The 24,517-nt window shown below is 40.7% G+C and overlaps 1 long non-coding RNA gene across 2 annotated transcripts in view; it reads right to left on the bottom strand.

Moving 5' to 3' along the window:
* LOC135965602 (uncharacterized) overlaps nt 1–24,517 on the bottom strand; it is a 189,776-nt gene that overhangs the window by 81,881 nt on the left and 83,378 nt on the right. The window lies entirely within an intron of this gene.

The raw sequence follows: 24,517 nt of genomic DNA, 5'->3' as shown, positions 1-24,517 counted from the left end.
TACCTACCTTCCCACACGAAGCTTCTCCTTCTGGAGCTTTCTTTCAAAAACTTGGGTTTGTGATTTTGTTCCAGATCAGAATTGGATCCTTATGCTACCCAAATTCCAGAGATTTGATGATAAAATGGCACATTTGGCAGAAAACTTTTGAGAAGATCTTTATCAAAGAGGGAACTCTCTAAATAAAGGTTCAATGTGCCTCATAGTTCTCTTTCAAACAGGAACATACAGAAAGGGGGTTGACATTCTGATTTCCCAGATAATCTTTCCTTTTTATGATTTTGGACATAAACATGTCTCAGACCTGCACAAGGAACTCAGATTTTCATCCTTAAAATTAAAACTGAAGAATAAGGAGAACCACATGCCCTTATCAGCTCTAATATTCTAAGAAAATGAGAAAAAAATGAATTAAGAACATTTAAAAGCTATGCACTGGGTTCATCAAAGATTCTCCCACTGAAGAGAGAATCTGAGCTGTTTCTTGCTTTATATTTGAATGCTGTGCATGGTTTTCATGATGGCAGTAATAATTTATTGACAAAATGCTTTCATTGAGTTGCCTTTACTGAAGAGGCCCTGCATGCCTTTTCACCAGCTTGCTACAATTAAAAGCAGCAGTAAACAGAGCCTTTCTATTTAGATTGAAAAGCAACGATTAAGCTTACCCAGCTATAAATAGGAGGCAGCTTCACATCTATGGCCCCAACTGCACACATTAAAGACTCTAGCTCCAAATGCCCCCAGTTTATTTCTACAGGACAAACCAATAAACTGTCAAACTCTGACCTTAAAACTGACAATTTCTTAGAAAATGAAAGTAGGTAAATTATGCATAATTCTAAATAATTACTGAGATGTCTATGAGGCCAGGAAATCAGTACACATGCTGGAAATCTAAATTTGTAGGCTGCTAGCTTCTCCTTTTGCCATTATCGAACCATGGTTTGCCTTGAGCAGCTGTCAGAGATGGCTTTTCTTTGCTTGGGGGTGTAGAAGAAAATAATGGACTTAAGAATTACAGTAGAGAAGATGGAAAACACAAAGTTATTTTTTAAGATTCCCCTTGGCTCAAGGGATTCAGCAAGGAAACCAGAACATGGACAGTTAAACTGTTGAAGGTTTTTGAATAAAAATGTTTAAATGCAAGCCATTTATCCCACCTATAAGCTGTAGCTATCTGAGTTTTTAGAGATGTGAAGGCATTTGATTCAACCTTCTCACTTTCTGCAACAGGAAACTGGAGGCTAAGGAAGCCGTGTGAATTGTTCAAGGTCACAGAGCTTGACAGCAGCAGAGCTGGAACTCAATAGCTTTTCTGTCACTGCAGTATCCACTGAATGGAAAAATTTGTTCCTTTTTTTATATTAGTTTTAGTATAAAACCCCAGATTAATGAGACCTAAGTCATAAAAGTCCATGGGGTGCTATATTTCTTTGAGTGCAAGACAAGCTTCCAAAGGTGACAGGATTTTCCCACTTGGAGAAATGTGGTCCCCTCTGCCTCAGTATCCTCCATCTGAGCCAAGAGTTGCCAATGTCCAAAAGCCCAAGAAAGTAAGTGTCCAAAATATGTCTTGGGTGATCATATCCTTTTTAAACTTGTGAGTCCTCTTCATTTCATGTTTGCACGTGACCTGTGTCTCCCAGTGATTTTCCAACTGCCCATGACTCCCCTTGGGTCATGCACTGGATATTCTCCGTTGCCTTCTGTCACCTTCTCTACTCAACTCTGTGCCCAGGAGACTGGCACTTATGTATGCATCAATGTCACCCTAGTCCTTTGGCTATAATCAGGCTGAGCTATCAAGGATACCAACAGAAGACCGATAGCATGGAGATAAAGAAGCCACGGTTTCTATTCCCCCAATTCACTTCCTGCAGAATAAAGCACAGTTGCCCAGCTGAGCCCAGCCCACATTAGCCAAACCCCAGAAAAATTAGTGAGAATTAACAACTGCTATACTAAACTACTCTATTTTAGAAGTTTTTAATTCAGCAGTATCTGACTGATACAAAATATGACACCTGCAAAGAATTTAATACAACATAACCAACTTGAAACAGAGATCAATATTTCTGAGACCCAGAAATGAAATTGAACTCAGACTGGGATTGAATTTGTAGATTCAATAGACTCCACATCCAGAAGCAAATGGAGACATCTGGGGCCCTGTGGGGTAGCAAAGCTAAAAAGCATCCCATGGGAAGTAAGAGATTCACTCTTCACATTCATTGCTTGGAACTAGTAACAAGTTTGAGGTTCTCTCATGCATTAAAGGGGGCTGAAATAAACTCTTAAAACCACTGTCTGAACTATAAAACTGGACAGTAGGGAAGCCATAGAAAATAAAGTCTTTTATCCTGAACTTAGGCTTAACTGCTGACTTGGTAGCTGAATGTGCAAAAACCTCAATTTCAATGCAGTTTGGGAGCCTTGAGCTACCAATATAAGACCTGGTTTTTGACTAAATGTTATTGAGAAATAGTGGAAGAAGAGATTAATATAAATCTGCAAGACTATGAGACATAAAATGGGGGAGAGAGAAAGAGACAGAGAGAGAGAGAGAGAGAGACCTCCATTCAATAATAAAATTCCAAAACACATAAGGAAGTAATGCTAGGAAAGACAACAACGAAATAAACTAACAGGACTGCGTTCACTCTAGATGAAATGGAAATAATAAAAGAGACTATTACCCACTAGCCTTCACTAAAATAACTGCTGAAGAATGTATTTCAGACAGAAGAAAACACCCTAAGAGACATAGAAGAATGGAGTGGAGTGCAGAAACAACAGTACAGAATTTCATAAAATATTATGATCAATTTAATTAACTATTGACTTTTTAAAAGAATGGTATTTTTCACATTATGAGATAAAATTCAAATAACACCAAGAAAGACATAGATGTGAAAGATATTATGTATGTACTAAAAGTATACTTAGTTCTTGGGTTATTTGGGAGAAGAGCAGAGATATTAAATCATTTAAATTCTGTTCAGATTTTTTTTTTACTTAAAAATGTTAAAATGTTAAAACTATCAATCAAACAGGAAGAAAGAAAAGAGGTAAAATAAGCAAAAAAAGAGCATGGTAAACATAAAATATATAATAACTAAGTCCAAATAGAGCAGTAATCAAAATAAATATAAAGGAATCAACTTACTTATAAGAGCAAGATTATCAGGCCAGGTATATAAAAATCCAACCATATGTGATTTATAATAAACACACTTAAAACATAATGGTCCAGAAAGGTTGAAAATAAAGAAATGGGAAAAAACAAGTAATGCAATCACTAACCAAAAGAAAGCTGATATGGCAATATGAATGTCAGATGACATTGGATCCAGGCCAAAAAGCATAAAAAGAGACATTATGTAGTGATAAACCCTGTCTCGACTAAAAATACAAAAAATTAGCCAGGCATGGTGGCAGGCGCCTGTAGTCCCAGCTACTCGGGAGGCTGAGGCAAAAGAACGGCGGGAACCTGGGAGGCGGAGCTTGCAGTGAGCTGAGATTGTGCCACTGCACTCCAGCCTGAGTGACAGAGTGAGACTCCATCTCAAAAAAAAAAAAAAAAGAACAGTCCTGTATTTGAATGGCCAAGATTATGGCTTAAAATATAAAAGAAAAATGAAGACAAAATTACAAGACAAAATTGAAAAATCTACTATTCTGTCTGAGATTTTAAAACATATCAAAAGCCAGTGGAGCCAGCAGAAAATATCAATTTGTATTAAAAAGCTGAAAAATAATAAACCCACTTTATAGATGTAGAAACTGGGGCCCAGGCAGTTTGAGTGATTCATGCAAGATCACAAAGTTTGTATGAATTCAAGCCAGGACTAAAACTCACACTTTCTAAATGCTAAATACTAATACTATGCCTTCTAAATACTAATCCTATGCCTTCCCCATTTTATAACATTAGCACACGTAGAATAAACTGCATATCTGCAGAAATGATTAGCCTTTTCTATGTCCTTAAGAGAATCCTTAGTGTGGTAGCATATCTGTCAGTGTTCCACTCAGGTTACCTTGAATTTCTTTTAGTTTTTCAGGGTGCCTTTTCTTACCTCTTACATGTTATGTTTCTAATTATCCATCTCTGTGATTCTCTATGGAGAACCACCCTTAGGCCACTGGGGTGGCTACTGTGAAACAGAAGTTCCTGGGATTTTACACCCTCAGTCATGGCCCTTATTCAATGACTGACTGGTGTGGGAAAATGGAAGCCCAGCTCCTTTGCCTTGGAGTTCAGACAAATCTAAGGTATAATTTTCACTCCGAAGTTCCCCCGTGGGATCAGGCTGAGGCTGAATCTCGGCTTGGCTTCTTCCCTTCTCTTTCCTGCTTTTTACACCCAGTTCTACCTTGAAAAACTTCCTCAATAAATTGAGTTGCATGTGATTTCTCACCTCAAGGTCTGCTTCTGGGAACCCTTTCCTAAAATGAGGACCATACAACTCTGTACTAGGAGTAAAGAGAGTGTAGAAAGTGGTTCTACAGAAAACCAAATACAGCATGTTCTTATAAGTGGGAGCTAAATGATGAGAACACATGGACACAAAGAGGGAAACAACAGACACTGGGGCCTATTGGAAGGTGGAGGGTGGGAGGAGGGAGAGGATCAGGCAAAATAACTCATGGGTACTACGTTTAATAAATGGGTGATGAAGTAATCTATACAACAAACCTTTGTGACACAAGTTTACCTACATAATAAACCTATACATGTACCCCTGAACTTAAAAACAAACAAACAAACAGGATTATTCCATAAAAGTATGTTCTCTATTAAAAAAAAATTGAAGTAAATGAAAATCACCCATAATCCCACTATTTGTGAGGCTATTTTGGTCATTTATCTAAGTATATATACATTACAAGTAAAAGTGTGATAATGCCAAAAAAAAAAAAAGTAGTTCTAGGGAAAGCATATTTGAGAGGTTAAGGATTCCTGCTGCTTTTATCTCTGGGAAATTCCAGTTTGATTTGGGCACTAGGAACCTGGCATGGTGAATGTAGTGTCTGCCAAGCTAGAAAAACACTGCTGCAACTTCAGACTTCAGGTTAATTACTATTGACTGGCCAACTTTCTGTCCCAAGCATACCCTCTTGGGTGCAATTCCAGATTAATAATGGCCCAATTCCAAATCTGGAGGATTCCTGGTCTCTCTCTCTCTCTCTCTCTCTCTCTCTCTCTCTCTCAGTGCAGTTGTTTACTTTCCTTAAGACTGAATATACAAGAAGGCAACGCTGGGATTCTGGCCTTTAAGATGCAAGACCATGGATAACCATATAAGCAACATCATGGGCTTTCCAGTTGGTTGAGTCATTATTTCCGTCTCTACTTTGTATCCTATAGCTTCACATTTCTTTGCTTTCCAAGTCTGGATTTATAGGTGGGCCTTGTCTAGAAAGCCATGTCTACCTTTCATCAGGCAAAAAGTTTCATTAACCACTGTGGCTTAGAATAATATTTATATAATAAAATATTTACTGTGTATGGAATGCACGCTATATGCCACTTTACAGATGAAGAAATGGGAATTTCGATTTGAAGATTAACTTGCCCAGGTTTACATGGCTAAAAAGTGGCCAACCCTTGCCACAAACCAACCAAGGATTTAGTGAGTCAGACATGAGCCTGACTCTCCATGTATCCTCCAAGTCATAGTATTCCCTACTCTGGCTTTGCTGATCCCAGGCTCTAGCACTGGATTTATCCTTGGTTTTCTTACTGAGTGTTCTAGTTGTACTTTCCTAGTTGAGCCCCTGACACCCATCCTCTGTCAAATCATTTTCCCTAGGAGCTGACACTGCTCCTCAAAGTACGTCTCCAACTTCTACCTGCCATTTTTCACAGAGACACATGGAGAATTTGCCCTAAATACACATCTCTAGGGACTTTCTGTTTCAATGCCCTGTCCTCCTGCTGCCAGACTGAACCATGGCAATGGGGCCTAAAACTCTTAATGCTGTCTTAGGTTGGGTTCCCCAGAAGCAGAACGCAAGACAGGAAAAATCAGGCACACATGGCTTCAGTCCTCTTGAGGAAGGGCTCTCAAAAGAAGCATCTAAAGAAGAAAAGCAGACAGGACGGCTGGGGTAAGAAGCCAAGCAAAGATGCATGCTCAGGAAAAATCTAAACCTGGCCTGATCTGAGAGAGGATCTGGAGCATAAATTACCACACTGCATGATGGTCCTCATCATTAAGACAAGGCGGTTTGCCTTTTGTACTCCTGTATCAGTCAGTCATTGCCGTAGACTTCTGCTGATGAAACCGTTTAGGGAGTATAACTTTCTGGGCATTAACTGAGGGTGATCCTTGGAGAAGAGGACCTCTGTGAGTTTTTAGCAGTCAATACAGCAGCTGGAGGCTGGAGACCCTGCTCATCCACCAGCATCTACTACAAGTGCCTGGGCCTTGGACAATGAAAGCGTGACTTCAGCAATCAGATTCCTTTTCTCATCCCACCTTCCTGCTCCTGGCCTCCTCATACTCCCCACCATCCTGTGTGGCCGGGCGCCCCCCACCCTGCCATGCCATGTGCCTATCCACAGGCTCCTGGATTTTAGTACCTGCTCAGAGTCCACTGCATTGGCGCCTGACACTTTATTAGTGTTCTAAATCTTTGTTTACAGTTACCAGGACTCTCTAGATAGCAGCAAAAAGTCAACAAGGAAATAAAACTCCACCAGCTGGTGTATTTGTTGGGGATAAACTCACCACAAAGGAAACAGCTGGGTATATGCCCACAAACGTCAGTACATTGCTGGTGCCAAAGGCCCATCTGAAGTTGCAAGTTTGAATCCCCCCTTTCCAAGCTGGTCTGTTTATATGCGCTCCTCCACACGTTCAGTTCCTTTGCACCATGTGAGCCTCAGGAAGCTGAGGCAGTAATGAACTTTGAAGCTGTTCTACTGCCTGTGACAGCCCACGGGCCAGTCGTTTGATCCAATTGCTTGATGCTACCTCCAGCAACCTCTTGGCAAAATCTCTGCCATTATGTACCATTGTTTCCTTATTCTAAAGCTCACATCTTCTCATGCCGAAGTCTATATGCTTCCTAGTGTATGAAAATAACACTTTAATGTAGCCCTGAAGAAAACTGTCCAGCCCATCTAGACATCTGCCAGTCACTAGGACACAAATGTTAGCACACTAAGGAATAGAAGGCTGAAGGCCATCTTCACTGACTTTATAGTCAGCGTGTTCTTTGTTCAGCAAAACTTAGCTCCTAGTCCCGAGCCAATTCCAAAATGCTGAATTTCATCCTTCCACTACTTTGAAGGCATTTAAGATCTAATGAAAGGGATTAGGCCTGGAATTGGTGCCAGAAATTAAAATGAAGGCATAATTTGCATGTTTTGACAATACCTTCACACTTATACCCATGCCATGCTTTCTTAAACACTCTTGAAAATATGTGAGAATCAAGATTTCATAATCCACTTCTTCTGGAACGCCATGAAGAAACATTCTCATTTTGCTTTCTCCCTGCCTTCTGATTTTACTCACGAGCTTAGTAATCACCATAAGGATGGGGTAGCCATAAACAGCAGAGCATGGAGCTTTAGTGCAGTCAGATGTTTGCGTATTTCCCCCTTCACCTTGTATATAAAGCGACGCTAAGGTTTGCAGTTAGTACTGGAGCTCACCTTGAAAATAGCACCATCTTTCTTCTGAAGTTGCTCAAACTCCAGGTAGTAACCTCAGGTTGTATCACAGCTCCTTCAGGGTGCCTCACTACTTTTAATAAGCACATGACAAAGATAATGTCTTTCTCGATTCTAGTAGTATTTCCTAGCAAAAGCCTAAGCTGCACCAGGGTGACGTGTTGTAATATTTTCACACGTGTTAAAAAGGATTACTGCTGTTCCTAATAGGTTGATGTGCCCAGATGGAGACTATTGCTTTTTCACATAATGTCTAAGCTTCTTTTCCAGCACAAAATCGTTTAAGAAACCACTTTTCTTGCTATGCCTTGATAATCTCGCCTCTTGAATAACTCATTTCCATCAAGAGCAGGACAGAACCAGAACAGCATGAACAAAGATAATCTCTAAAATGTGATTTCAAATGGAAAAGTGTGACATGGTTTGTCAGAGGCCTGGAAGGTGCACATTGTTTAGTAGGTTGACCCAAAGCCATCCTCAAGAAGTAGAATGGGTTTTTTGGTGTGTTTTATTTTTGGTTTGTTTGTTTTGTTTTCTTTTTCATGACAGAGTCTCACTCTGTCGCCAGGCTGGAGTGCAGTGGCGCAATCTCAGTTCACTGCAACCTCCGCCTCCTGGGTTCAAGCGATTCTCCTGCGTTAGCCTCCTGAGTAGCTGGGACTACAGGCTCATGCCACCACACCCAGCTAATTTTTGTATTTTTAGTAGAGATGGGGTTTCACCATCTTGGCCAGGATAGTCTTGATCTCTTGACCTCATGATCCGCCCACCATGGCCTCCCAAAGTGCTGGGATTACAGGTGTGAGCCATTGCACACGGCCTAGAAGTAGGATGGTTTTAAGAGCACTGCACATTCTTTGATACTTCTCCCCCTGAGAGTAGGGTCTATGTTCCCACCCCTTGAACCTGGGTGGGCTTTGTTATTACCTTGATCAATAACAAAGTGCAGCAGAAGTGACACTGTAATTTCCAAGGCTGGGTCTGAAAAAAAGTCATGTAGGTTCTTCCTTGTTCTCCTGGAACACGTACTCTTTGTATCTTCAGCCTCCATGTAAGAAATTTTACTGTCCCGAGGCTGCCCTGCTGGACATACTAACTGGAGGGGCCACTAAGAGAGAGAGATGACCAACAAGCCCTAGCTATTCAGGCATCCTACATGGGAGTGACAAAACCTTCAAGATGGCACTAGCCCTAGCTACTGCTCAACTGTAATCACAGAGAGCCCAAAGCCAGAAATGCCCAGAGGAGCCTAGTGGACCCCAGAACTGAGAGAGATACTAATAAATTGTTACTGATTTAAGCCACTGTGTTTTGAAGATGTTAGTTCCACTGCAATACATAATGAGAACAGGAGGTGCATTACACATAATATAATGTACAATTCAACCCAAAGGACTCTCCTATCCACCATTGGATACAGGTCTTTGATAGTTGGCACTGCTGTGGGTGCACAGAGCCAAGGCCATGCCTCACAAAACAGTAGAGTGGGTGGATATCTGCATGCTATGATTTGAGAATGACTCAAAGTAACCTCCTTCAGGAGGCTGCTCAGGTCCCTGACCTCTTCCACAGTAATGGCCTTGATAGGATTTGCAATCTTGGAAACTTGCTAAATGTTAGTGATCCCCTTGTTCAGTGGGTTTCGAACTAGCAACACTCAGGTTTTGAGAAGGGACTTCCAAGGAGGTAGGGTGAAAGCAAGCCTTCTAGAGAGACAGTATTCTCTCTCTCGGGCCTCAGAGGCAGGAATTCTTCCCAGCCTCAGGGGTGGTACTGACCCAAGGAGCCCATCAGTGCAACACATTCTTCTTGCCTTTGTGATTGGTGTAGGGCTGGGCATGTAGTCCACATCAGGTCGATCAAAGTGAGTATCAGGACATTCCCAGGGAGTTCTGGGAAAACAATGTTCACCCTTTTTCACTAGATTGGAATTTAGAAGTATAGTACTTCGAGAGCTGCTAGCAGCCATCTTGTGATAAATAGGGAAAGTGGCAAAGAATCCTAGGAATGAAGTGGAAAGAGAGGAAGTAGATCTGAGAAGAGACAGACAAAAAAAATTGATCCTAACAGCTTTGAACCTGGTATTCAGTTGTTCTTGAAGCTGATCTCCCCTGGACTATTTTGTTATGTGAGCTCCCAAATTTATTTTTTTGGTTGATTTAAGCAACTAGAATTTTAAAAATCAATGAGTACATATATGCTTAGCTTCTCTAAGAGTTTGTGTTTTAGCAGTAGAAGAAAACGATTTCTGCTGTTAAAAACATGTTTGGAAAGAGCTGATCTTTGTCCTAGTGATCTAGTCCTTTTTGTTGTGCAAAAGGAAATGCTAAAATCAGAATGAGAATCATTGTTACCTGACATAGACACAAGTGATGATGATGATGATGATGATGATGATAATGATATCAATGTTCACCAAGTGCTAATCCTGGGCAAGACACTGTTCTAAGTGCTATGAATATATTAGCTCATTTAATCATCTCCAAAACATTATGAGGTATTCTATTACTATCACCATCTACAAATGATGGAATTAAAGTACAAAGAGGGTAAATAGCAACCTAAGATCACACAACTAGTAAGTTGTGATGTTAGGATTGAACACAGCTGTTCTCTTAGCCATACCCTACACCCCTCTGACAAGGTAGAACGCCTTCTCATCGGCCCCTGGGTTCTGGGCTCTGTCTTTCCATGATGCCTCTATTTTTAAAGCATGCAACCCAGAAGGTTCCTATTCAATGTAAGTGAGAGAATTTCTATCACTGTGGACCTGCCTCCATCTTCTGTTTTTATTCTCACCACAAAGTATATGACTTACTCATGTCTGCTTGGTTTTGACTCTTTACTAAGAGTAAGGGAACGCAGAGATCAAAGGGAAGGAAGATTTTTAACTTAAGTTGTCAGCTTGCTTCTTCTTCCAAAAAAGTTTCATGCTTAAAAGTATGGCACCATGCTTTATTCTTCAAAAGAAAAATGTCAAATCGTAGCTGACTCCAACTCCTTGTTTTACTTAGGTGGAGGAAGATTCAATCTCAGTGAGTATGATTTGTTCCTGCCCAACCCCAGCTCCCAAAATGGCCCAGGAAGTTGTACGCAGCATAGAATTTGAGGGGGGTGATGTCACTATTATTTGGTCAACTTGTATGATCATTGTTCAGATTTGTGTAGTCCCTGGAAAGAAGGTGGCTCTGACAGTTCTCTGTCATTTTTGGGTACAGGGCACCTTGTCATATGGCTGTTTCCGCAGGGCCTGGTGTCAAGCTTCTCTTCATGGGTCTTATATATATCCTATTCCAAGGAGATGCTAAGGTGTGAGATTGGAAACCCCCATCCCTCTCTTTGTCTCCATGAATCTCCACCTCTCTGCCTTTGCTATTTTCGCCCATCCCTTCCTTTCAGTGAAGAACACAGATCCCCTCACTGCTCTGCTCCATTCTTTATAGCGTTTTGCATATTGCATGGGTTTTGCCTAAATTAGAGTGGGCCTTAATAGAATTGTGGGGCTTTTAAACATTCAAGCATCATTTATTTTAATATCCCCCTAAATACCTTTTGAAAAATCTCTTAGAAGTCCAATCAATTTAAGGGTTAGTGTGTATTTTAATTGACCATTCAATTTCAAATAAATGTGGAGGAAATTATAGCCCTCTTAACAGAGAAACGACAATTTAAAGAGAATGAGATCTTGATTGAAACCATTAGGAACTTAGAAACCAGACTCTGATGTGGTCAAAGAAAACAGCCCAGGAATTTATCAAGCCTGCCTTATTTTGCTTTTAAGAAAAACTTGAAAACTATAAATCGGAGTGAGATGTTATCCAAAATTTTGAAGGTATTTAATAAACAGTTTAGTGCAGTTCCTTTTGTTTGGCATTGAGAAACATTGGTTAACCAAAATTTTATTACAAAAATAAAATAAAATAGTTAGTTCTCACCTAGCCTATGGACTTGAGGCTTGGAAGAAAGACATTTTAATATCCTGTCATCTATTAACATATTTTTGATCAAATCACATAATCAGACAAATTCTTTTTTTTTTTTTTTTTGAGATGGAGTCTCGCTCTGTCGCCAGGCTGGAGTACAGTAGTAAGATCTCAGCTCACTGCAAGCTCCGCCTCCCGTGTTCAAGCGATTCCCCTGCCTCAGACTCCCAAATAGCTGGGATTACAGGCACGCACTACCACGCCTAGCTAATTTTTGAATTTTAGTATTTTAGTAGAAATGGAGTTTCACCATGTTGGCCAAGATGGTCTCGATCTCCTGATCTCGTGACCCGCCCACCTTGGCCTCCCAAAGTGCTGGGATTACAGGCATGAGCCACTGCTTCTGGCCTCAGACAAATTCTTGATCAGATGAGCTCCCTAAGAACACCCTTTTCTTTTCTTTATTTTATTATTTTTTTCCATAAGTTATTGGGGTACAGGTGGTATTTGGTTACATGAGTAAGTTCTTTAGTGGTTATTTGTGAGATCCTGGTGCACCCATCACCTGAGCTGTATACACTGTATTTATAACCTTTTATCCCTCATCCCCCTCCCACCCTTCTGCTGAAGTCTCCAAAGTCCATTGTGTCATTCTTTATTTTGTTTTTTGTATGTTTGTTTGTTTTTGAGACAGAGTCTCGCTCTGTCACCCACACTGGAGTGTGGTGGTGCAGTCTCAGCTCACTGCAACCTCTGCCTCCCAGGTTCAAATGATTCTCCTACCTCAGCCTCCTGAGTAGCTTGGATTACAGGCATGTGCCACCACACCAGGCTAATTTTTGTATTTTCAGTAGAGACAGGGTTTTGCCATGTTGGCCAGGCTGGTCTTGAACTCCTGACCTCAGGTGATCCACCTACCTCAGCCTCCCAAAATGCTTGGATTACAGACATGAGTTACTGTGCCAGGCCCATTGTCTCATTCTTAGGCCTTTGGGTCCTCATAGTTTAGCTCCCACGTCTCAGTGAGAACATAGCGGATGTTTGGTTTTCTATTCCTGAGGTACTTCACTTAGAATAATAGTCTCCAATCTCATCCAGGTTGCTGCAAATGTCATTAATTCATTCCTTTTTATAGCTAAGTAGTATTTATATATATATATGGGTTTTTTTGCTTTGTTTCGTTTTGTCTTTTGAGACAAAGTTTCGCTCTTGTCCCCCAGGCTGGAGTGCAATGGTGTGATCTTGGCTCACTGCAATCTCCACCCCCTGGGTTCAAACAATTCTCCTGCCTCAGCCTCCTGAGTAGCTGGGATTACAGGTGCCTGCCACCATTCCCGGCTAATTTTTGTATTTTTAGTAGAGACGAGGTTTCACCATATTGGCCAGGTTAGTCTCGAACTCCTGACCTCAGGTGATCTGCCTGCCCCGGCCTCCCAAAGTGCTGAGATTACAGGCGTGAACCACCATGCCTGGCTTGGTTTTTTTGGTTTTGTTTGTTTGTTTGTTTTTTGTTTTTTTGAGATGAAATTTCACTCTTGCTGCCCAGGATGGAGTGCAATGGTGAGATCTCAGCTCACTGCAACCTCTGCCTCCTGGATTCAAGTGATTCTGCTGTCTCAGTCTCTCAAGTAGCTGGGATTACAGGCGCCTGCCACCAAGCCTAGCTAATTTTTTTATATTTTAAGTAGAGATGGGGTTTCACCATGTTGGCCAGGCTGATCTTGAACTCCTGACCTTCAGGTGATCCACCCGCCTTGGCCTCCCAAAGTGCTGGGATTGCAGGCATGAACCATAGTGCCCAAACTATACCAGTTTTTTAACCACTCGTTGATTGATGGGCATTTGAGTGGAGAACACCCTTTTCTATCAGTCCATTTCATTTATTTCCCATTTCAAAAATTACTCCACAAACATGATCATTCCCATAAACACAGAATAAACATTTGGCAAAATTCAGTACCTTTTCATGATAACAAATAGTAAAGAAGGAAATTTTCTTAGCTAATAAAGGTCAATACACAAAATTCACAGCTAACATCATACTACATAAAATTGAAAAGATTCCCTACTAAACCAGGAATAAGACAAGGAGGGCCACTCTTACCGTTTCTAATAAACATTATACTGGAGCTTCTAGCTGGGGTAATTAAGCAAAAAGAAGTAAGAAAAAAAGGAAATAAATAAATGACCTCCAGATTGGCTAGGAAGAAGTAAAATCATCTCTATTTGCAGATGGCATGATCTTGTATATAGAAAATCCTAGAAAATCCATGCATACACACAAAAAGCTATTATAACTAATAAATGAATTCAGCAAGACTACAGGATAAAATATCAGACTTCAAAAATCAATTCTCCCTTTGTACTCTAGCAAAGAACAACCCAAAAATGGAATTAAGAAAGACATTTTATTTAAAATAACATTAAAAAGAATAAAATACTCAGGAAAAAATGTAAACAAAGAAGTGTGTGGTCATTTATTTTTTATGTCCGCTGGGCTAGGCCTTGGGCTACCCAGACATTTGTCCAAGCATTATTCTAGGCAGGTCTAGGCATGTTTGTGAGAGTGTCTCTGGAGGAAATCAACATTTGAACCAGTAGGCAGAGTAAAGCAGATTGCTCTCCCTGATGTGTGTTGGCTTCAGTGCATCAACAGAAGACCTCAACGCATCAACTGAAGACCTCAACAGAACAAAAAGGCTGAATAAAAGGAAACTCCTGCCTGATTGCTTGAGCTCATCTTTTCTGGCTTTTGGACTCAAACTGAAATGTCAGCTCTCCTGGGTTCTCCAGCTTGCTGACTGAAAATCTTGGAACTTCTCAACCTCCGTAATTCCATGAGCCAATTCTTTATAATCAATTGCTCTCTCTTTCACAGGTACATATGGGGCATATATATACACACACACACACACACACACACACACATGTATACTACTAGTTCTGTTTCTCTAGAGAACTCTAATGAAAGATTACTTAAAACTACATTATTGAAAGAATTTTAAAAATACCTAAATGAATTGAAAGATATTTTATGTTCATGGATTGGAAGACTTAATATTGTTAAGATAGCAACACTCGAGGTCAGGAGATCGAGACCATCCTGGCTAATATGGTGAAACCCCGTCTCTACTAAAAATACAAAAAACTAGCCGGGCGAGGTGGTGGGCGCCTGTAGTCCCAGCTACTCGGGAGGCTGAGGCAGGAGAATGGCGTAAACCCGGGAGGCGGAGCTTGCAGTGAGCTGAGATCCGGCCACTGTACTCCAGCCTGGGCGACAAAGCGAGACTCCGTCTCAAAAAAAAAAAAAAAAAAAAAAAAAAAAGATAGCAACACTCCCTAAATTAATTTACAGATTAAACTCAAGCCTTATCAAAATCTCAACTGCCTTGCTTACAGAATTTGACAAACTTATCCTCAAATTCACATGGAATTGTAGTAAACTCAGAATAGCCAAAATAGTCCTGAAAAAGAGGAATAAAGTTGGAAGACTTACACTTCCTCATTTCAAAACTTACTATGTAGCTACAGTAATCATCTTGAATACTTTGTACTGGCGTAATGATAGTTATATAGATCTATAGAACAAAATTGAGAGTCTAGAAATAAACCCTTACATTTATAATCAATTGATTTTGGACAAAGATGTCAACACAATTCAGTGAGAAAAGAATAGTCTTTTCAACAAATGGTCCTGGGGTGACTGGATATCCTTATGCAAAAGAATAAAGTTGGACCCTATCTCATATCATATATAAAAATTAACTCAAAATGTACGAGACATCTGATTGTAAGAACTAAAATATAAAAATCTTAACAGAAAACCTAGGTATAAACATTCGTGATCTTATATTAGGTGATAGTTACATATGTATGACACCAAAAGCACAAATCAAAAACTTTTGTGTGTCAGAGAACATCAGGAAATAAGTGAAAATAAAAACCACAGAATGGGAGAAAATACTTGCAAGTCATATATCTGATAAAACATTTGCCATATAAAGAACTCTTCACAGTCAACAACAAAATGACAAACAACTCAATTAACAAATGAGGAAAGGATCTAAATGGGTATTTTTCCAGAGAAGATATTCAGATGGCTAACAAGCACATGAAAATATCTTCAACATCATTAGCCACTACATAATTATAAATTAAAATTACAATGATATATCACTTTGTATCCCTTAGCATGATTAAAATAAAAGACAGTAACAAACATTGGCAAGGGTAGAGAATTGGAACCCTCACATATTATTGACAGTATTGTAAAATGGTGTAGCCATTTCTGTGTAACAGTCTGGCAGTTCTTTAAAAGTTAAAAATACAGTTACTATTTGTGTGTGTGTGTGTGTGTGTGTGTGTACTTGAGACACGGTCTCACTCTGTTACCCAGTCTGGAGTGCAGTGGTGCAATCTCGGCCCACTGCAACCTCCACCTCCCAGGTTCAAGCAATTCTCCCACCTCAGCCTTAGAATTACTGTTTGACTCAGCAATTCCACATCTAGGTAATAATCACCAAAAAGTGGAAACAACCCCAATGTCCATCAACTGATTTATAGATACACAAAATGTGGTGTATTCCATACAATGGATTATAATTTGGCCATAAAAAGTAATGAAGTACTGGCTTATACATTCTAAAACATGAATAAACCTTGAAAACATTATGCTAAGTGAAAGAAGCCCATCACAAAAGACCTTATATTTTATGATTCCATGATTCCATTTATGTGCAATATCCAGAATAGGCAACGTCATAGAGACAGCAAGTAGATTAGTGGTTGCCAGGCAATGGGAGGGGAGAGGAAGGAGATAGCAAGCGCCTGTTAGTGGATACAGAGTTTATTTTGGGGGTAATGAAAATGTTCTGGAATTAGTGGTGATGGTTGCACAACTCTGTGACTATATTAAACAGTATTGAATTATACACCTTAATATATTTTATAACATATGAAGTACATCTTGATAAAGCTGTTCCAAAAACTTTATATAATATATGCTAAATATCATATTATATAACCCATTATAATCTATATAATACATATTTATTATTGTGTATTATATTATATAAATATATATATATTATTATATAGTATAAAATTATAAGAATTGGACATGTTATAATTGTTATGAGCCCTATATCTCTCCTGTTGTAGCTTAAAGCTGGGAGTCCCTGAATGCGTTTGACACCTGACAAAATTTCCTTCTTACTTATATATGCTGCCATAACATCCTTTAAATGTCTGAGAATTAAAACAAAACAATACCAATCAAAAACTTCCTTCTGACTAGTTTATCCCTGAGTCAAGTTGTTTTCTTATTTGTATGTTTTCTTTGGGTTGGGATCAGATTGGTTTGTACATTATGTGGTTAAGAGCTTCTGCTGGGTTTCTAGTACTGACCATCAGCACTAGTAGCTATGATATAGGGAAAGTTAAGTCCCTCTCTTTGCCCCGGTTACCCAACTATAAAATAGGAAAATTTTTGAGGCTATCACAAAATGTCAGTAGAAGGACTAAATGACCTCTTAAAAATTCAGCGTTCAAGACAACCTATAGAATGGGAGAAAAATTTTGCAATCTATCCACCTGACAAAGGCCTAATATCCAGAATCCACAAGGAACTCCAAACAAATTTACAAGAAAAACACAAACGACTCCATTAAAAAGTGGGCAAAGGACATTAACAGACACTTCTTCGAAGAAGACATTTATTTATTTTTTCATATGTTTATATGAAAATATGGGAATGTAAATTAGTTCAACCATTGTAGAAGACAGTATGGTGATTCCTCAAAGACCTAGTACCAGAAATACCATTTGACCCACCAATCCCATTACTGGGTATACATCCAAAGGAATATAAATCATTCTATTATAAAGATATGTGCCCATGTATGTTTATTGCAGCACCATTCACAATAGCAAAGATAGGGAATCAACCTAAATGCCCATCAATGATAGACAGGATAAAAAAAATGTGGTACATATACACCATGGAATACTATGCAGCCACAAAAAGAAATGAGATCATGTCCTTTGCAAGCACATGGATGCAACTGGAAGCCATTATCCTCAGCAAACTAACACAGAAACAGAAAACCAAACATCGCATATTCTCACTTATAAGTGGGAACTGAACAATCAGAACACATGAATACAGGGAGGGGAACAACACACACTGGGGCCTGTCAGGGGGCCAGCAGGAGGGAGAGTATCAGGATAAATAGCTAATGCATGCAGGGCTTAATGCAGAGGTGATGGGTTGATAGGCACAGCAAACCACCATGGCACACATTTACATATGTAACTGTGTTAGTCTGTTTTCATGCTGATGATAAAGACACATCCAAGATGGGGCGATTTATAAAAGAAAGAGGTTTATTGGAATTATAGTTCCACATGGCTGGGGAGGCCTCACAATCATAGTGGGAGGCAAGGAGGAGCAAGTCACACCTTACATGGATGGCAGCAGGGAAAAAGAGAGCTTGTGCAGGGAAACTCCTGTTTTTAAAACCATCAGATCTCATGAGACCCATTCACTATCATGAGAAAAGCATGGGAAAGACCCACCTCCACAATTCAATTATCTCCCACGGGTTCCCTCCCACAACACGTGGGAATTATGGGTGCTACCAGATAAGATTTGGGTTGGGACACAGAGCCAAACCCTATCATTCTGCCCCTGCCCCCTCCCAAATCTCCTGTTCTCACATTTCAAAAGTAATCGTGCCTTCCCAACAGTCCCCCAAAGTCTTAACTTATTTCAGCATTAACTCAAAAGTCCACAGTCAAAAGTCTCATCTGAGACAAGGCAAGTCTCTTCGGCCTATGAGCCTGTAAAATCAAAAGCAAGTTAGTTACTTCCTAGATACAATGGGGGTACAGGCATTGGGTAAATACAGCCGTTTCCAGTGGAAGAAATTGGTCAAAACAAAGGGGTTACTACAGTCCCCATACAAGTTCAAAATCCAGCAAGACAGTCAATGTTAAAGCTCCAAATGATCTCCTTTGACTCCATGTCTCACATCCAGGTCATGCTGATGCAAGAAGTGGGCTTCCATGGTCTTGGGCAGCTCCACCCCGTAGCTTTGCAGGATACAGACTCCCTCCCAGCTGCCTTCGCACGCTGGCATTGAGTGTGTGCAGCTTTTCTAGGTGCATGGTGCAAGCTGTCAGTGGATCTACCATTCCAGGGTCTGGAGGATGGTGGCCCTTTTCTTACAGCTCCACTAGGTAGAGCCCCCGTAGGGACTCTGTGTGGGGTCTCTGACCCCACATTTCCCTTCTGCACTTCCCTAGCAGAGGTTCTCCATGAAGGTGTTGCCCCTATAGCAAACTTCTGCCTGGGCATCCAGGCATTTCCATACATCCTCTGAAATCTAGGCAGAGGTTCCCAAACCCCAATTCTTGACTTCTGTGTACTCGCAGGCTTAACACCACATGGAAGCTGCCAAGGCTTGGGGCTTGCACCCTCTGAAGCCACAGTCTGAGCTCTACATTGGCTCCTTTCAGCCATGGCTGGAGCAACTGGAATGCAGGGCACCAAGTCCCTAGGCTGGACACAGCATGGGGACCCTGGGTCAGGCCCACGAAACCACTTTTTCCTCCTGGGCCTCTCGGCTTGTGATGGAAGGGGCTGCCATGAAGACCTCTGACATGCCCTGGAGGTATTTTCCCCATTGTCTTGGGGATTAACATTCGGCTCCTCACTACTTATGCAAATTTCTGCAGCAGGCTTGAATTTCTTCTCAGAAAATGGGATTTTCTTTTCTAATGCATTGTCAGGCTGCAAACTTTCCAAACTTTTATACTCTGTTTCCCTTTTAGAACTGAATTCCTTTAACAGCACCCAAGTCACCTTTTGAATGCTTTGCTGCTTAGAAATTTCTTCTGCCAGATAGCCTAAATCATTTCTCTCAACCTCAAAGTTCCAAAAATCTCTAGGGCAGGGGCAAAATAACAATGGTCTCTTTGCTAAAAAATAATCAGACTCACCTTTGCTACAGTTTCCAACAAATTCCTCATTTCCATCTGAGACCATTTCAGCCTGGACTTTATTGTCCATATCACTATTAGTATTTTGGGCAAAGCCATTCAACAAGTCTCTAGGAAGTTCCAAACTTTCCCACATTTTCTTATCTTCTTCTGAGCCCTCCAAACTGTTCCAACCTCTGCCTATTACCCAGTTCCAAAGTTGCTTCCACATTTTCAGGTATCTTTTCAGTAGCACCCCACTCCTGGTACCAATTTATTGTATTAGTCCATTTTCATGCTGCTGATAAAGATATACCTGAGACTGGGTAATTTATAAAGGAAAGAAGTTTATTGGACTTACATTTCCACATGCTGGGGAGGCCTCGCAATCATGATGGAAGGCAAGTAGGAGCAAGTTACATCTTACATGGATGGCAGCAGGCAAAAGGAGAGCTAGTGCAGGGAAATTCCTGTTTTTAAAACCTTCAGATCTTGTGAGACTCATTCCCAATTGCGAGAATAGCACAAGAAAGACCTGCCCCCATGGTTTGATCATCTCCCACCGGGTCCCTCACACAACACATGGAAATTATGGGAGCTACAGGAAGAGATTTGGATTGAGACACAGAGCCAAACCATATCAGTAACAAGCCTGCATGCTCTGCACATGTATCCTGGAACTTAAAATAAAACATAATACAATTTAAAAAATTAAAAATGTAAAAAATTTTTTTAATTCAATTTCAGTCATTAAAACAGGGACATATGCCCAATAAATGTATTATTATTTTAATACTTATCACTCTGTTCTGTGAATTCTCAAAAGTAGCTTATATTTTACACCACTTAAGCCTTATAACTGGGGAAGATTCCGCCTTATCCTGAATTGGGAGAATGCAGGAAGCATGAAGGACAAAGGGTCAATGGAGTCACAACCTGTAGACAGCCTGAAAACCCAAATTTGGGGCATCCCTTTGTGCTGCTCTACAAATAGCCTTCATTTGCTTTTCCTGTCTGGCTTCAAGATTAATTGCTAAACTTAGACGGAGGACCTTGAAGTTTGCTCATAAATTTTCTGTGTTTAGAAAGAAGATTTTTATCATTAATATTCTGGAGTGAGCATGAGTCAGGGAGAGTGACTCAGGCCATGTTCTCAGAGGTGGCTGGCTATAAATCCACTTTTGCAGAATATTAATCTACCGTGGCTCCTTTGAAAAGTTAACAATTATTAGTAGACGATGTGAAAGAGCCTTTAAAGGAGGAATGGGTAAGACAATGTCACCTTGAGTTTCTTCCAAACTCACTGCTATTAGAGAAGAGAAAAACTGTTCCCTCAAACAAACTTTGGAGAGGAGTTGTCCTGGCAGGCAGAGGTAGCAAAAGGAAGTCACAACTCTACTCGGCAGAGCCCCCATAGGGACTCTGTGTGGGGGCTCTGACCCCACATTTTCCTTCTGTACTGCCCTAGCAGAGGTTCTCCATGAGGGTGCTGCCTCTATAGCAAACTTCTGCCTGGGCATTTAGGTGCCTAAAACTTACTACATATGTGTACTGGATTCCAAGAAAAACCCTAGTACCTTCAAGGAAAGATAAGGTTTCATGAAGCAATTTGACTCAATAATTAATTGTTCCTACCCAATGCTGGGATACCTAGGTTGCCTTGAAAATATTAACCCAAGGTCAAATTCTGGTAAAGTGTGCTTGATTTTATTTTGGAAATTATCCTTCTTAAGATTGAAAATGCAACATTTGCCACCTTTCTTTATGATTTCTTCATCACTGGATGATTTTAACTCTTGATAAAAGTTTGGAAGTTGAATTGCTAGCACCAACTGTAATATCAGTGTGTAATGCTGGGCCACTGCAGTTGAGTAAGATGGCTCATGTTGCCTTTTCTTGACTGACTTCATTCCACTTAATTATGGAATTTTGCTCATATCTTAGTGCTACTTCCTGGCCAGAAATTTTTATTTTGCAAACAAGTCCAAACAGTAATATCTTTATTACTGAGAAGTACTCTTCAGTCTATTTACTTTGAAATATACATCTTTCATCAGCTACGTTTTTCTTATTGGCAGCAAAGGTTTACATTTAATCAAGAAAATATCCTTTTTGCACTTAGAGTAGGCACCCTCCTACCCAGCTCTGCCTCTAGTCCCAAAAAAGCCATCTGATGCTCACTACTGCCTGTCAAACATCCTAATGGATTATTGCTCCTCTCCTTCAACCCCCATCCGAGGACCTAGCAAGCAGAATGTTAAAACACCCAATTCACACAGGCAAAATAAAATGATGGGGGGAGCAAAATCTAGAAACTTGTTACTCAGAGTAGGGTCTTCCCAACAGTAGCATCAGCATTTCCTGGACCCTTGTTGGCCATGCAGAGTCCCAGTCATCCTAAATCTGCTAAATCTGAACCCACATTTTAAAACGATCTCCAGTGGTGGTTGTGCATATTAGTTTGAAGAGCATTGGCCTAAAGCAGTGGTTCTTAAAATATTGCTCTAGACATGGATCATAATAATCTTCTGGGAAAGTGTGAGAAATGCAAAATCTCAGGCCCATCCTAGCCCTGTTGAATTTGACACTTTAGGGGTGGATCCCAGTAATCTGTGTTTCATCAAGCCTTCTAGGTAATTCTGACGTAAGCTGAAATCTGAGAACTTCCCTATAACAACGGTAGTCTACCTTACTTATACAAAGAAATCACCTAGGGTATTTAAACATTACAGCTGTCTCCTATCTTAAATGTTTCTGCTCATAGGAGGAGTATTTTAAGTCAAATTTCCCAGAAGAGCACCAGGGAAGACCACATCTATGTCTAACCCCGCTCTTCTTCTTCCTCTGTCTACATAACTCTTAACAAGAACCCACATTTCAGACTGTTCCTTATGAGCTCACCCACATTGCCACACATTTGTTTCACCAGGCAAGATGAAAACAGCCTGCTGAGCCCCAAAGGAATAAAGCATAGAAGTGGGCTAAAGAATACATTTGACTGGTTTGTAGGGTCAGTATCAGGGGCTGCAGCCTAGGAAGCCTGGATAAATGCTGCTTTCTATATAGACAGGTTGTGGAGGACAGAAGACCTGATTCTCAACACCATTGTTTTGGCACCCCTGCCACAGGTAGTAGATTAATTACAGAAAAAAAAATAGTCCTGATTTCCCATTCCTCCTTGTATGCACACTCTTTGCAATGTGATTTTGTGATTCTTCCAATCCAGAAATAGACTCTGTTTCCCCACCCGTTGAATCTGCTCTATGACTTGAATTAGTCATCGAATGTGGTGGAAAGGATGGTTTGCCAGTTCCAAGCCTGGCCTCCACAGGCTTGAACACTCTCCTCTTTCTCTCAGACTCTTAGCCAGCACCAAGTGATGACACCCAGACAAACTAGACTGAGAGACTTGTGCTGCAGTCATGTTGACCAACGACTCCCACATGACCCCAACTGAGAACAACAGAGAAGGGCCCAGGGCAAAAGGGTCACACATTGACCCGTAACCTTGAGAACTAATAATGGCTGCTGTTTGAAGATGCTGACTTTTGGGGTGCCTTGTTAGGCAGAATTATTGTGACAACAGTTCAGTGACACCTCACAACTTTCAGACCTTTCCTGGAGAAACCCAAATATGGGACAGAAGCATTAAACTACAAACTACAGACAGCTCTGCACACCTGACTCTGGGCATGAGGAAATGGACCACGGAGAAGGTGGAGGCACTGGTGGTCAGAGAACACAGCACTTGAGACGGAGCAGGCTTAGAGCTCAGAGGGGCTCGTGAGCTGTGAACAGCACAGCCTGGAGCCTTCTGTGAAGTCACACGGGGAGGAAGTGATGAGAAGGCAGGTTCTATTTTTGTTATGTGATCTAGAAAAAGTACCTGGGAAGCCAGCAGGGAGCCAATCAGGGAACTTGACTGATGGGGCCAACATGGGCTTCCGTTTTATGAAAGATGTGGAAGAGAAAGAGAGAAGGGCCCAGAAGTGTGAAATTTGGGGGTAAAATTAGAACTAGGTTTTTTTTGTAGCTTTAAATTTTTTCTTTATTGAGGTCTAACAAAAATACAGTAAATTGGCTGAGTGCAGTGGCTCATGCCTGTAACCCAATACTTTGGAAGGCCAAAGTGAGAGGACTGCTTGAGGCCGGAAGTTCAAGGCAAACCTGGGCAATGTATGAAGACCCTGTGTCTACAAAAAATTTTAAAATTAGCTGGACATGCACATGCCTGTGGACCCAGCTACTCAGGTGGCTGAGGTGGGAGGATCCCTTGAGTCCAGGAGTTCGAGGCTGCAGTGAGCTGTGATCATGCCACTGCACTCCAACCTGGACAACAGAGTGAGACCCTGTCTCAAAAAAGCAAAACTAAATAAAACAAAACAAATGAAAACACAAAAAAGTACATTGCACAGATCTTAAGAGTCCAGCCTGGGGAATTGGTGGTATAAGCTCCCAGATCAACATGAAAAGGCTATGTAGCACCCAGAAGGCTCCCTCTTGCCCATTCTTGGTCAACTCTTCTTCTTCAGAGGCAACCCATCTTCTAACTTCTACCACTGTAGATTAGTTTTGCCTGCTTTTCAACTTCATATAAATGAAATCATGCAGTATGTGCCCTTAACTCTGTTTTTTTTTTGCTCATCATTTTGCCTGTAAAATTCTTATGTGGAGGTGCATGTTATAGTAAGATATTCTTTTTTATCGTTCTGTAATACTCCATTTTATGAATATACCACAATTTATTCTGGTCTACTGTTATTAGACATTTTGACTTTATGAATAGGGCTGTTATGAACATTCTTGTACATGTCTTCTGGTGCACACACATTTTCTTTCTCTTGCTAAACCAGTGGCTTTTAATCAGTCCCTCCTTTGTTCATCAATTGGCTTGAGTAATGACCCGACACTCTTCGTCACCCGT

The sequence above is a fragment of the Macaca fascicularis genome, chromosome 10 (genome assembly GCF_037993035.2).
Source record: "Macaca fascicularis isolate 582-1 chromosome 10, T2T-MFA8v1.1".
Taxonomy (NCBI): domain Eukaryota; kingdom Metazoa; phylum Chordata; class Mammalia; order Primates; family Cercopithecidae; genus Macaca; species Macaca fascicularis.
This window is presented reverse-complemented; position numbering and strand designations above follow the sequence as displayed.